This window comes from Epinephelus fuscoguttatus, linkage group LG15, assembly GCF_011397635.1.
Source record: "Epinephelus fuscoguttatus linkage group LG15, E.fuscoguttatus.final_Chr_v1".
Classification (NCBI taxonomy): Eukaryota; Metazoa; Chordata; class Actinopteri; order Perciformes; family Serranidae; genus Epinephelus; species Epinephelus fuscoguttatus.
Genome location: NC_064766.1, coordinates 30539357 through 30554441, shown reverse-complemented (window position 1 = coordinate 30554441; position 15085 = coordinate 30539357). Strand labels below are relative to the sequence as shown.

Genomic DNA, 15085 nt, shown 5'->3' with positions numbered 1-15085 from the left:
GCAGCCATCATCTTGAGTATATTAGTAAATGGCTCCACACACACTGGATCATAAAGGCTTCCATAACCAGGATACCAACCACATTTTCATCCACAGGGGAAAGGTGGTCGGAAGTGAAATGAATCATAGACACAAACACGGACGTAGTGGAGGGACTTCATGCAAAGATTCCTCATCTTTAACGATGAGCTGTGGAATATCAACAAGGTGAGGAAAGATGAAAAACACAGAGCTCTGTCTTTCAGGTATTTATCTCCAGCGCCAGAAGCTATCTCCTCCTCCTCACATCAGCGTGTAACAATAACAAGAAAGAAGTGCTGAGTCTTTCAAACAGTGTGACATTAGGAAAAAATATATCAAAAAGTAACTGCGATGACTCTTAACTACCTCTTTGAAAGTGACTAATCATTCTAATCTCTGTTGCAGAGGCGGATAAAACTTTGGTGCTGCCTCAGAGACGTGCTGCAAAGCCAAACATTTGTCTTCCACCAGTCACTACCTTAGAGGAGAGCCTCTGGCCAAAGACAAAGAGAGGGACCTTTCTCTTTGTGTGGGTGAGCCATTCAGCTGTGGTCTCATCTACGCTTGTAACGATTGGCCTGGTGGGCTGCTTAAGTCCCTCCCAGGCTAAAGACTAGAGTTGATTGATAGATTGGTTTGTCCAATCCCTTTTGGGTTTTGGCGGTTGGGGACTCACTTGGATTTCAATTTTCCAGGGAGAGAGGGAGACATTATTCCATCCCGCAGCTCAAAACACAACTACTCACTGCTCTTTTTCTATTTCACAAATGTTTTTGGTCGGACTGTTGGGCTCTGAGATTTGGGAGCTGTCCAGTGCTGAAAAGGTGGACAGTTTTAGCTCTAGTCGCTGTGAAGTCATTGTTAGTCTAAAGTCTATTCCCCTCCTGCCTGTAAACGCACCACAAAGTTCAAAGAGATCATAAAATCTCCACTTCTGTTCACAATCTGGTCGGATCTGCTGTTCCTGAATTACTGCTGCAACAAAGAAGTCTCATACATTTGCTGCATTGTACAACCCATTCTGAGCCAAACACAGTCAACACATTTTCAGGACAGCACAACCAACAAGCCTGTGGCTGACTCAGAGGTGAAGCTTATTTTGATCGTCACTATGTGCGAGCGCTGCTGCTGATTTGCATTTTTATAGCACTATTCTGTTAGCTATTAGCACTGTATTAGAGGGGAACAGACCCCATAATCACCCAAGTGACATATTAGAGTGGGCACTTACATACCATAGAGAATAATATCAAACCCTGACTGTGATTTACCTTTAGCTTCTACTGAAAATACACCCCCGGCAAGATTTGTGACAAAACAGCCCACTTAAAACCAGCAGGGATAAACTCCTTTATTTCTTTTTTTCTGAAAAATGACATTACTTTAGTGTTATTTTCATTACCAATTATTCTGCAGATGATTTTCTCTGTCGAAGTCTATAAATTGTCAGAAAATTGTGAAAAATCTTGTTGGACCAACAGTACAAAGCACAAAGCCATTCAGTTTTCAGTGATTAAAAAAGCAGCAAATCATCACATTTGAGAAGCAAATGTTTGCCTTTTTTGCTTGAAAAATAACTGAAATTACTGACATCAAAGCAGTCGCTGCTGCTCATTTGTCTGGTTTGGTGAATAGAACGCAAGAAAATTGTGGAAAAACATCATCAAATTGCTGGATTTGTTCAAGCAAATCCAAAACATAATCAATTTGCTATCAAAAAAGGGGTAGTTTTCGAGGGGAACACAGGGGACACGTACCCCTCAATATTTGGAAAGTGTGTTTGTTCCCCCCCAATATAAACATGACCGCAGCAAGGGCTTTTATTTTGACAAAATAACATTTCCTCCATAAATTGATGCATAAAAATTGACCAGAATGTGAGAAATAAAGTGTTTTACCCTCAGAATTTCCTGGGGTAGGACCGCAAACCCCCATTTTCACATATCCCTCTGCCCCAGTGTTGAAATGAATGAACCTCATCAAATTACTTAATTTGATGAAGCAAACCTCCCAAATCTGTTTGCTATCAAATATAGGCGTAGATTTCAGGTGGGACACAAGGGACATGTCCCCCTCAACATTTAGAACATGAATATTTGTCGTCCATGCTATCAAATAAGACAAAGAAAAGCAAATCCTCACAACTAACGCGGAGAAACAAGGGAATGTTTGACATCTTTGCTCGAACTATGACTTCAAAAAGTCCCAGTTCTTTCTGTCGATCACCGTATCAATAAATCGTCTCATCATTCCACTTCTACAGTATTTCATCCACCTGAAAGCTTCATACATTACTCTTTTTTCCATCTTCCACCGAAGCAAAGTGACTCCTGGAATTGCAGACGTCTCAGAGCCCAGACATGATAAACAACACTGAGGCTGATTGAGTGCAAAGTGTGCAGCAACAGACAGCAAGGCAGCCGAACTGAGCTCGTCTATTTTAGTCAAACCTTTTATTTCCCCTCAACACCGCTCTCTGATCCCTCTGCTCGTGTGAGTGCAGTCATTTACATACACACAACTCTACTGTATGCGTGCCGGGGCTCATGGATGCCCTTTCAAACAGGCTACACACTTGCACACATCCGGACAGAATGAAAAATGCATGCTGTAAACTTTCAGCTGGGTCTCTTAGCCTCATTCCTCACTATTCTCCTCTTCTCTCCTCATCCCACAGGCACTACTTCTCCGTTATCTCTCACACACATACATCTCCTCAGCTCGGGCTTGTCTATAGCGTGGCGTTTCCTGGTTAACCACGTCCTGCTTTGTGGCACTGACACACAGCTGGTGGTGGACGCTCTAACAAGGCCAAAGAAGAAAAGACTTGGAGCCGGTGAATAGAAACAGAATGGGCTTTATTGGGCTGCAGGGGCTCTCATATTCTCAGACAATACAGCTCATTTGTCAAGGTGACCCAAACTGTTCTCCTCCTTCACTGTGATTTGTACATGCCAGCGCTTGTTTACAGAGCAGGCAGTCATAAATACAAGACTTCCAGGGATCCATTCACCTGCTTGGCAGCAGGCAATCACTCATTTTTGCATTTTTTGGTCGCCTTTGGTGCCATTTTCTTTTTTCAGGACCACAGCAGAGTTAGTTTACAAGACAAAAAAGACTTTAGTGCAGAGATAAAACACTGTGTGATCACTGATAATCCAGTTTCTATACATAACACAATCTTTGATGTCATGCCTGGGTGTCAGCTCTGGAGGTGGACCAATATAAGATGTGAATTTGGCAGTTGTTCAACACATGTTGTTCACCAATGGACTCTGATTTACATAATACGTTTGGCAAACACCTGTTCAAGTGTTCAGATCTGCTTCCACAATTGCATCACTCAGCAGAAGGAATCCTCCCCCTTTGATTTCTTTAGGCAGGAAGATTTAAAAGATGTATACGTGCATGTAAACCAAAGTTCCTATGAAGACATTTCCTGAGAGGAAATCGTGTAAAGGGCACGCTAACAAGGTTACTTGGTGAGTTGATGATTTATGCATGCCTCTACATGGCTCGTAAATATAGACCAATATTAAAAGCTTTGACCTGTAAATAATTAAAGATATCCCAAACGGGTGCGATTTGTGTGCGTCTGTGATCGTTCCAGAGGAGAGGCGCTGATTGGTCCACAGGAAGTAGTTATTGCATATGCATAGAATTAATGCATGGATGGGCGATGTGAAGGGAACTCTACAATTTCCATAATTTTCAAGCTGTGTTTGTGAAAGTGCGTTTTTATATTCTATCCAAGCAATGAAACCACTTTAAATCCTCTTCCAGCAGCTGAGCGGTCTCAGGCGCCTCCTGCGACCCGGTGACTTGAGATATCACACACTGACCAAATGATTGATTTCATAAAGCGTGCATGCGAAGCAAATCATTCCCGTGCTTTTCACTCTTACCTTTTTTTTCCTGACAAAAACCAGACGCGTCTCAGTGGTGCAATCCTCAGGAATGTGAGCTTTGCGCCTCAGTGCAGGTGCTCTCCAAAGCCCCCACAGGGTGCAGAGACGGCAAAACGACGAAACAAGGGTGAAACAGCACTTTGCAGAGACAGAAGCGACCGGGGTGAGTGTGTGCACAAGCGCTCCACGTCTTGGACTTTTCACTCCCTCTCCAACGCTATCCTCTCCTCGCTGAGCAGCAGCACTATGCGCCGTTCATCCTCGCACACTGATAGATCGGAATGGATGCACACACACATTCACACACACACACACACACAGAGCAAGGTGCTGCCTCCGTCCGTCCCCCTCCTCGCCAGCAGCAACGCTGAGGGAGAGAAGCAAGATCAGTTTGAACAAAGAGGCAAGCGGTGACAGGCAGACGGCTCCAGCGCCCCCATTCAAAGAGGGGGAAACAGAGGGTGGTGGTGTGGGTGGGAGAGGGAGGGTGGGGGGTGTCAGAGAGAGCGAGCGAGGGAGACAGAGAGAGAGAGAAGGGGGGTGCACTTTATATGTGACCATAATCCGATTCCTACATAAACCTCAAAGGTTGATCCGGTGTCTGTGAATTTAATTCAAATTTACCCATGAGCTTACAATGACAGTCTGACCATCAGCTAAACCCCCCATATCCTCATGTCACAGCCTCACATGAGGCAACACAACTTGTGTATTCATAGGTGTAGATTTTTTGGGGGGATGCAGGGGACATGTTCCCCTCAATATTTAGACAGTTGCCCCTCCCAATAAAACATGAAACTAGCAGATGACTTTTATTTTGGCAAAAAAAAGATATTTCCACCATAAATTGATCCAGACAAAGCATCAATTTGCTTAAAAATTTGTCAGAATGCAGGACCCAGCTGGCACCGGTACAAACACATCCACATACAACAATTCAATGGTACGATATCCTATGAAAATGTACACACAACATTTTGAACGATATCTTACAAATTAACGCCCCACAAATGATGTTAAGTCCTTAACATAGAATTAAATAATTAACGTAAAGCTACCGTGGTTAGGTTTAGGTAAAGAAACGTGTTGAGAACGTACCTTAAAATGACTCAAAGTTCACACAGTTCCAAACACCAATCTCCTGGGGAAAGTCCTGTGTTTTCTGACCCATCTACCATGCAAACCTACCCCTTAACTGGGATGCTCGGGACCACTTCCTTCTTTATTCAAATTACTGGCTCATCATTACGTGGAATATGTATGAATTTTGGTGCATTACTTTACATTGGAAAACGTACGAACAGCCTGCAATATGTCGTCAAAAAGATGTTGGACTGTGTCTAACAGCATTAGAATTTCACGTTGAGTGGATGTTAACATTATGATCTTTAGCAGAGGTTGGGTTTTATTCTCCAAACCTTATGACTAAATTTTGTTACTCTACATCAAGTTGATGTTGGCATGATACCATAGATTGTATAAAATAATGTCCATAGCTACCGTGAAATCACCCATTGGTTTGTGGACTCCCATTCTGAAGCCTCAAGCTCGGCATTTTGACCTTCATCATCTTGGTTTTCTGGAGCCAGAAGTGACCATATGTGGAGGAGAGAGTGGAGCTGTGGAGGAGTGAGGGGTGGGTCCGACACATAGACTGTTGTGACAGCCTGTTCCCCCTCCTAACTCATCAAATACTGCCACTTTGTCAGTGATCTTGCTGTCAGAAACCGACGCAGAGAGGCATCTTTTGCGGCAGTATGATATACACTGGGTGCATCAGTTTTAAATGCAATGGGCAGCAACCAAGGGAAGGGGAGGCACATGGGTCAAACACACTCGGGACTTTCACCCAGGAACCCACTGTTTGGTTTACATGTGAATTTTAAGCCAAACCATTATGTTTTGTTTAACCCTACCACCTGCTTTTGTTGCATACACCTGAAACTATCCAAAAAATGAAGTGTTTCACCTACATTGTAAGTTTATTTTGAAAAAGCCTTTATGCATGTAACAAACAGAAACTACATCTCCTGTAAAAATAGAGGTGTATTTTGAAAAGACACAATGCATGTAACACAAACAGACACAGGAGGGATATGTCCACTGACGAAGGGGCAGTATTTGACGAGCTGGGGTCCATGGGGATTGGTTTGCTTCTGGAGCCAGCCTCAAGAGGCCATTTGTAGAAGTGTAGGTTTGGGCACTTCTGCTTTGGCTTCATTTTTCAGCCCTTGAGGTTGCTGTTTGAGATGTCTGGAAGACGTTGGATTGGACGTTGAATGAAACATCATCTGCCATGTGTCATTGGCATTAGATGATTTGACACTGAATTATAGACACCTGATGTCACAACCTAAATTCAACTAAATATCAATGAGTAACAACATCGGTGGCCAGCTCTGGAAATTAAGTATTTGATGCTCAAAATTTTCATGTGGAATACCCCAAAACTCCCCGTTTCAAATATGTCCTCTCCAATGATGAAATAAAACCTACGCCCTTGTGTGTAACAATTACATATAACCTTCAGGCCTTCTGCATTATTGAGACGAAATTAAGATCATACTCTATCTACCCTATTAATATATGCAAGCAGGAATAACATTTGACTGATGCTGAGCAGAATTCATGGTGACAACTGCTGAGTGAAAACACAGCTGCCTCAGATGCATCTCACAACCTGGCAACAGCCAACATCTCATCACTGCAGCGAGGTCAATACACACCAAACAGTCAGTCTTCATCAGCACATTATAAAGGAAAGCCTGTTTGTCGCTGGTGGCAGTTCTGACCGCGGGTTCAGCTCCTACACTGATTTCTCTCAATGATAAAGTGAGCAGGAGAGCAGCTGACTCCTTGTTATTCATCATACTGTAGATCTGCAGTCTGTTCCTCAAGATGGTTTTGAATTATGCATCTTCCCTTGTGTAATGGAGGCAGGAGTTGGTTTTTGGAATCTTAATAGAGCCACTAATCGTGATAATCACAATGACTTCTAAGTTAACATCTTTATTTGAGGAAAATGCCTCCATTTCACTCATTGAAATATTATGTTTATTTGGAGAATTGGGGGCCTTTCAGAGAGCCAGTGTTTGAATGAATAACTGTGAAGTGTTTCTTTCAAACGTTTTTTCAGACTCTAGATTTATCAGTGTAGACACAAGGTCTCCAGTGATAAGAAATAAAGTCAGAGAGAGCTCTTCTGAGGCATTCAGACGAGTGATGAAGCATTGGTTTTGAGGTTTTTTTGCAACATTAATTTTAACCTCTCTTTAAAGGATTTAAAACATTCAAAAAATGAACTAAGATTATCAACAGAATGTGAAGAAGTATCAGTTTTGACGTCATGTCAAGGATGTCTTTGTATTTTGTTGCAGAGCTATCCACTGAAATCTTGTGTTGCAATGCCACTTGTACCTCGAGAGCCAATACTGAGTCATCGTAGCGTCCAGTCTGCCTCAGTCCAACATGTGAAAGGACAGAGAAGTAGAGTTGCCCCGAAGGTGTGTCAATTGGATGATTGGATGAATATATTAGCTATCAGCAACTGGCTGTATAAATCATTGGTTGTTTGTTTTTGGGGTGATTTTTGACATTTTATTTTGCACTGGGAGGCATGATGGTGCAGTGGTTAGCATTATCCCACAGTCCAAAGACATGCAGGTTAATTGGTGACTCTAAATTGTCCATAGGTGTGAATGTGAGTGTGAATGGTTGTCTGTCTCTATGTGTCAGCCCTGTGATAGTCTGGCGACCTGTCCAGGGTGTACCCCGCCTTTCGCCCAGTGTCAGCTGGGATAGGCTCCAGCACCCCCGTCACCCCTAACAGGATAAGCGGTTACGGAAAATGAATAATTTTCTGCCTTCAAAGAACGAGCGAGAGCTGCTGCCGCTGTGGGCAGTGAGAGACTGCAGTGGAGAAACAGCATATAGAACCAGAATATTGTCTCATCTAACTCAATGAATGAAGGGTTTACTTCAACCAACCAGAGTTGTGGATTGTTGGAACAGTGGAAGCACAGTTTTGGTGAGTATTATTTGTTTTTGTGAGTTTGAATAAACAACCCTTTTTGACTGCCAACTCATGAAATACCGACGCTTAGTCAGGGGCCCTTGGCATTAGATACAAACACACCAAGGCACCCTTTGGTGGCAGTATGAGATGCACTGCACAGTGGCATTTTTTGATTCTCTGAGCACCTACTGTAGTAGGAGTGAAGAAGTCCACATCGAGTGGGAGGGAGAGGAGGCGGATGTGTCAAACAAACTCCGGACTTTCACCTGCTAGTTGCGCCCGCATATGAAACCAAAAGTCAACCAGTTAATATCAATGTAGTGTGCTAGTATGCTAAGCATACTGAGGTATTGATGTATGTCACCTGATGTTACATTACGTTAGGAACAAACGTATTTCAATCAGACAACTCACGTTTAAAATCTTTATTTAAACAGCAGTATATAGTTTACAGCGTTTGGCATCTAGACTAAGGCATCATCGCTCACTACACATACTGTATGTTTACATGAGATATTAGGGAGTATTGGGGAGTGATGATTAAATATTTACCCCCGTTAGCTGGAGTCTGCAGGTGGATGCTGGGGTGGAGGTGGGGCTGAAAGAGCGAGCAGCAGGACTGTTGCAGGGCAGCAGCAGCAGCAGCATAGACAAGACAAAGATAGAGTAGGGAAAATTTTGCAGCCTAAATAGACCGCCATATTGGGAGGGTGTGTTTTGTAGATGACATATGGGGAGTGACGTACTGTATGACGTGTGTGTGTATCAATCAGTGCAGCTCGGGCTGACTGCCTGAACTAGCTTGCAGTTGTGCTCCATTTATTTTAAGCCAAACCATGAGGGTTTTTTTTTAACCTAACCCCATGCACTTGTTGCCTTAAGCTAAGGAGGTAAACCTAAAAATGAAGCTGTTTTCTGTTTATTCTAAATTCATTTGGAAAAGATTTAATGAGTGGAAACTGTAAATGTGAAAATGGAAGTTTTATTTTTAAAGCCACAATGCATGTAACAAGTGTAAACGTGAATACCATCCTTAAGCATCTGAAACTGATGCAGGAGGGTACCCAGAGCCTTATAATTTGACGTTTAGGGCCACTGACTTTTTTTTTTTTGATTTTTCTGTTTAATAAGGAAAATATGTGTAATAATATTTATTCCTTTACATTTTGTGAGTTTGTTTTGTTCATTTATAAGACTGAAAAAGCTACGAGAGCTTGCACTAGTCAGCTTGGATGTTAAAAACTGCCCCCACCATTAGTTTGGAGCATGTAGCCACACATTACATATTGCACCTTTAACCCAACTGACCTGCCAGTGGGTCAGTCATGAGAAACTCACACTGTACAGCGAACTTTGTTCCACTGTATTTCATATTCTAGTGGAGATCTAGTTTCCAAAGGTACCAGGCTGAATTTTGAGGAAGGTGTGTAAAGAAAAAAAAGGACGTTTAGAATACTTCCATATGATGGTTCAGCAATAAATACAGGGGTGTTTTGTTCAGGTAGAGCTCCCAGGGGCCTTTGCAGTAAAACTTTCTCAGTTTAGCTCTTCTGCATCTCCTTACAGTCCTCTTCCTGTTGTGTTCAGAGGGAAACAGAGACACAGTCAGAGCCGGATGAATCCCCCACTGCCCTGTTTGTGTCTGTTTTCCCCATCACTCTCTCACAGCGGCGATGAGGGCCTGTAACTGTGTCCGCTTGTAAAACAAACACACTGACTGGATCAGCAGCATCAGTGGTAGGCTTTAACCCATGTTAGTATTTCTGATCCCGAAGTGTCTGCGACTGCAATTTGCATACATTTTCTCCTTCCGTCCCACAAAAGTCTGACAAAATACACCATTGTTTCTTGGGTGCCAAGAAAAGCAAAGCCAAGAGCTGATGGTTGCGACGGGATTAGAGGCAAACCCAAATGCAACTATGTTTACACACCAAATACGATTAAATATGACTAAAATATGTTCTCTAAGACATCAAACAGCTTTGTTTAATCTGAATTTATGCATTTGAAATGGAGATTTTTTGGAAGAATTTTTTTTTGTTGTATTTGCAACAAAGTATAAACACCAAGAGTGCATGATTAGGTATTTAGACGGTTGAATGAACTAACATTTGCTTAGAAGATGTTCAGCTGGCTGGCTCGTACTTTGTTGTCACAAATAGTGTGTCTCGTCGAGTCACTCAGCACTGCACCCACCATCCTGTAGATTTATGTGCTGACAGCAAGAAAAAGCTTTTGTGTTAAGGTGCACTTATCCATATTTGCACCTCATTGTCAATTCTGCAGCCCTGAACAGAGAAAGAGACAATGTCCATCAATCTCTGTAATATTTATGTCAGAAGGCCACAAACTGTAAGTCTACACCGTTCAATAACAGTAATGGACTGGATCGATACGTGTTATTGGAAACTCTCATACCTCTGTGGACTGGAAACAGATCAGTGCCACTGTGGAAAGACAATCTGCCCTCTGCTTCAATTCCAGGGGATCAATTTCCGGATGATATATAACAAGTCTTTCCCCGTGCAGTCGACCTTGTTTATCCGCACCCTTTCCAGTCAGCTCGGTGTTAGAACTACGAGTACCAGAAAACAAACTGTATAAATTTGTGTCATATATATGCTGGTGTCTTCACTTTGTCTGAAGTGTCTCCACTTTCTGAGTTTATAAAAGAAACAGTGCATCACATTTCAAACCTGTGTGGAGTGTTTCAGCACAGTCTCAATGCCTTTAGATGTCTCTAAACATTCAGGAAACACTGTCAGCACTTTTTAAAGCTTCACATGACTGTTTTATCCCCTAACATCCAATTTTACCATCATTTCCCATAAAGATACTCTAATTAATTTATTTTGCTCTTTGCATTAAATATGGAACTATTTAATATCGTACACCTTACCTTCAGGTGATTAAAGTTATGATTAAGTTTGGCGGAGTGATATATAAGAGGTGAGATGCCACTATAATTGTCCTACGTTCTTTTTCAGACATTAAAGTGGATCAAGTTACCCAGAGAAGCCATCCCGTGCTCTTACTTCACCCACAGCCCTTTAATAGTTAATTCAGTAATTAGTAAGTTTATAGGTAAGATACGAGAGAGACACCTGCCTTACAATATTAACAATGGATGAAAAGATGATCTGCAAATTGCTACACACACAAACCTTGCACACAGTCAGATGCTTTTATTTGTTCGCAATACAATGCAAAATGGAAAGACACACTTTCTTCCTTGCTTTATTCCTCCCTAGGCCGTTGCCACTCTCTACCCGTGTCTTGCATTTGGCACCACGGCTACTTGAGTTATGAAACGATACTGTGCAGCTATTAAACTGCACTCTGCTGTAAGCATTATCATTGCTGTTGTGCATTTCTGGATAGGCTAAGATTACCTTCTCTTCGTCTTGAAAGATTCCAAGATGGATATTGCTTCCATATATTTCATTCATTTTCTCACTGACTCCCTGTTCACTTCTGCCTTGTTCCTCTCTCGTGTTGCAGATGTATGCGCCCTGCAAGTTATGCCAAATATTCTTTACTGTATGTTGGTCAAACAACTCTTGAAAGGCTTATGACAGATTATTATCGAACCTGCTCTGAACGTTTCAGAGTCAGATTGCAAAACGCACGATTGCATTTTTTATTTTTTCAGAAGAAAAATATAGACTTGTTGTGCAAAGGCCTTTACTGCACAGTTCCGCTCAGCTCTACAGAGATTTTAGCGTCTTTCATCTTATTGTTTTGGTTTTACAGCCTGCAGCTTTACTGTTACTGTTACTGCTTTACTGTTTCAGTTTCACAACTCACGGCAACATCATTGCCAAATGTAGCAAGCAGCTGTTGATAAAACCAAGGCTGACAGACAAAGGTAGCTACTAGCTTAAAACCATTACAAGCTTTTCTGTTGATACTTTTGGCCACAAACCATCATGTTTCCATTATCAGTTTATACACGATAAGGCGTGCCTGAGATTGTCCATCACTGGAGTCGGGCCAAAAGCCTTGAGGTGGGTGACGCTGACATCTTGCCAACTGTAGCCAAATCCTGTCAACCCCCAAGCATGTGTTGCAAGACTCAACTTGCGTCTGTCTGTGCAGGACACCAGAGAGATTTTTTAAAAATGTCTGTGTGTTCAGCTCTCAGTACTTTTGTAGAGTCTAACTGAACCTCTGTGTTTTGGAGTTTAGTTTCTCTCTTGCGTTCCTGTTTGCACTACAGATATCTGCTTTATTTTATTGTCTCTCATTCGCTTTCTAGTGGAAAACAGCTAAGCCTAACATTTTCTTATTTTGCTACCTCACAATAAAAGCTTGTACGTAACAAAAAAACGAGAGGGGGTTTATTGTGAAGAATTTATAGGAAATTAAATGTGTTTAGCTAGTGGAACTTTTTTAACAGCTATTCTTCTATAAAAACAAGTCCACTAACAGCCTGCTGCAGGGGAGAAGAGTACATCTAGAAACAGCCACAGTGGGATGTTAGAGAAAGTGCTGTCTTTGTGCAAACAGCTTACTTCCAACAGGTAAACTTTTCTTTTACTGCTGTGCTGTGATTGAAAAACACTAGGAGCAAAATAAGAGGGACTTGAGTCATGTGTCAGCCCGCTGCTTTTAAACATCATCGACTCAAGACAAGTAGATTATCAATTAAAGATCCCTGCCATACTGGGCTGACGCGCAGAATCAAATCGAGTCGAGCTAAGCCAGCACATTTGTGGGAAAATGCCAATAGTGACGCATTTAGCGGCTTAAGAGGCAGATATTTCCCTCAGGAGTTGGTGGTGACCAAAACAAAGCTAAAACGACAGTTAATATCAGACCCATATTGACCACGTGCCTGAGAATATGAAATGAATGCTGATGTTGCTCCATGTCTCTGCTGGATGTGTACATTTTGCATAACTTTATAACATAATAATATGTAAGTGTTGTGTTAATAGCTTTTTGCTTCCCCCAAGTAGTCAACAAAATTAATTAATGCAGCTTTATGCAGCTTTAAGGTCAGAGAAATTATCTAATTTTATCCAGTCTGGCATTATTATATATACTTTGTAGGAGTTTGTTTTTGTCCAGCTCTGCATTAAAGCTGTATGATGTTTGAGAGAAATATTAGAAGTTTCAGCAGAGCATTTGCAAAATATTCTAAACTCTGAATATCAAACATTCACAGCAGGAAGTGGCTAACTGAGCATGTTTATGCTCAACATTTAAAAGACTAAATTCTGAATTACACAGTTTTACAACATGTACATACTGCACATACTCTGCTCATAGTCACTAATTCATGCACCAACACACACACACACACACATGCACACACACGCACACACATGCACACACATGCACACACATGCAAGGCGGCTTGGCTCAGCCTTAATGTGAGCTGTGACTTTTAGAAATGTCAGGCGCCTCGCCAAAGAGACAAACAATGTCAATCACTCTCCAGCAAGGGAGCAGCCATCCACGCACAATGGAGAACACACAATACACAAGGGAGGCAGGATGAGGATGATGACACAAAAATGACTTCTGGAAAGCTATTATAGCATCTTAACGGGTGCAAAATAACACAGCCAAGTAATACACGCTGCCCTCGGTGGGAAACAGGGAGCGTAATGAGGCTTTCAGTAGCGTCGTGATTTTCCTCACACAGATAGAGATGTGTGGTGTGTTTAGGCTCCCGTGTTTGCTTATAATTTGCTGGGCAGACTTCTTGTTCATGGGTTTGCTTTTATGGTGATGCTGTTAATGGGAGGAGATCAAACAGGCCAGTAACCAAGCCACATAAAAAGAGAGGAAACAGGATATGTCCCAGTAGAGAGAAGTCTAAACTAAACTGGGTTTTTATAAACTCAGCAGTTGCTCAGACTTGGTTGAGCCACCATGCTGCGTTTAAGTGTTTGTGAGCCAAGAGGCCCCATCTGGGCGGCAGCAGAGCAGTCATGGAGGAAGTTGGGGAGACGTGGGGGCACCGATGATAACCACATGGTAGACTTTCATACGGCCTAACCACAAGCCGACTAGTTAATGTTTGCTTTGGCTTATATATAGATTTGTGGGACCACGTAGATCGCCATTACATACGACATAATTTTCATATATATACATATTCAGTTATTTTTGGTGGTTACATAGTAGCAGTAGTGAGATTTTCCTTTCAAGGTTTGAAGCCTGTTCTGTGTTCTGTGTTAGTGGAAAGGCTTGTATTTCACTGAATAAGTGGAAATTTTACTGTGAGCGTTCATTACTGCTGTCAGCAGGCTGTTCTCATTCACTGTTTGTACTCATACCTACAATACGAAAAGTAATGCAATATGATTTGTATATAATCCATGTAATCAGGAGCCAGGAGGCTGCAATCATGTGACCTACGCATTGCAGGCTGTTCTCCCTCATATGACAGGAGCAAAGGAGAAAATCAGGTGACTTACTGTAGTGGTTCCCAACTGGTCCAGCCACAGGGTCCAGATTTCTCCTCTTCTTTCATTTATACACCGTCCACACAGTTTAAAATATTTAGTGCCATGCTTGTGTTTGGCCATGTTGTTGAGCTAGTTTGCTGTCTCTTTTAAGAAGCTGTCTGTTATTCACTCACGCTACAGAAGGAAACAGCACTTCAAAATAAAAGGTCTGTGCTGAAAATTCACTGTACTTCAAAATAAAGTGTGTTTTTTATGAACTTGACATGTTCATGAGTAAGCTGAGGTCCATTCAGAATGGACCTGTGACCCACTTTTGGACCACGACAATCCAGTTGGGAACCACTGACTTAGTGTAAAGAGCATCAAAACCCTGATGGTCAGGCTGGTTGATGGGTCAAACAAATACAGGACTTTGACCCACTCAGCGCTGTATGTATGTCAAGACTCCTCATCACGTTACATTATATGGATCGTTCAGATTTTCTGACGTGGGGCTGTATGAGGTACTTATCTATAGTCACTGTATTACCTACAGTAGGTATTGGTCGGCACACCCCAGTTTGGAGAAGCAGGGAGGAGTACTGACGTGGAAGCTAAGCATTGTACTGCTGGAAATTCGTAGTGCTGCTGTGAAACTGTGCCTACTTAGGGCAACAAAAAAATGTATCTTGGGTTCATCGGTACAATAGACAACCAAGAAAGGACGGCAGAGGAGATAC

At 42.1% G+C, this 15085-nt stretch overlaps 1 protein-coding gene across 1 annotated transcript in view; it reads right to left on the bottom strand.

Moving 5' to 3' along the window:
• The window catches only part of LOC125902179 (neurocan core protein-like), a 63450-nt gene extending 59102 nt beyond the window's left edge, over positions 1-4348 (bottom strand). Inside the window, exon 1 of the mRNA XM_049598342.1 lies at positions 3927-4348. The gene's annotated coding sequence lies outside the window, so the exon portion shown is untranslated. The remainder of the gene's footprint in view (positions 1-3926) is intronic.
• Between the last annotated feature and the right edge of the window lie 10737 nt (positions 4349-15085).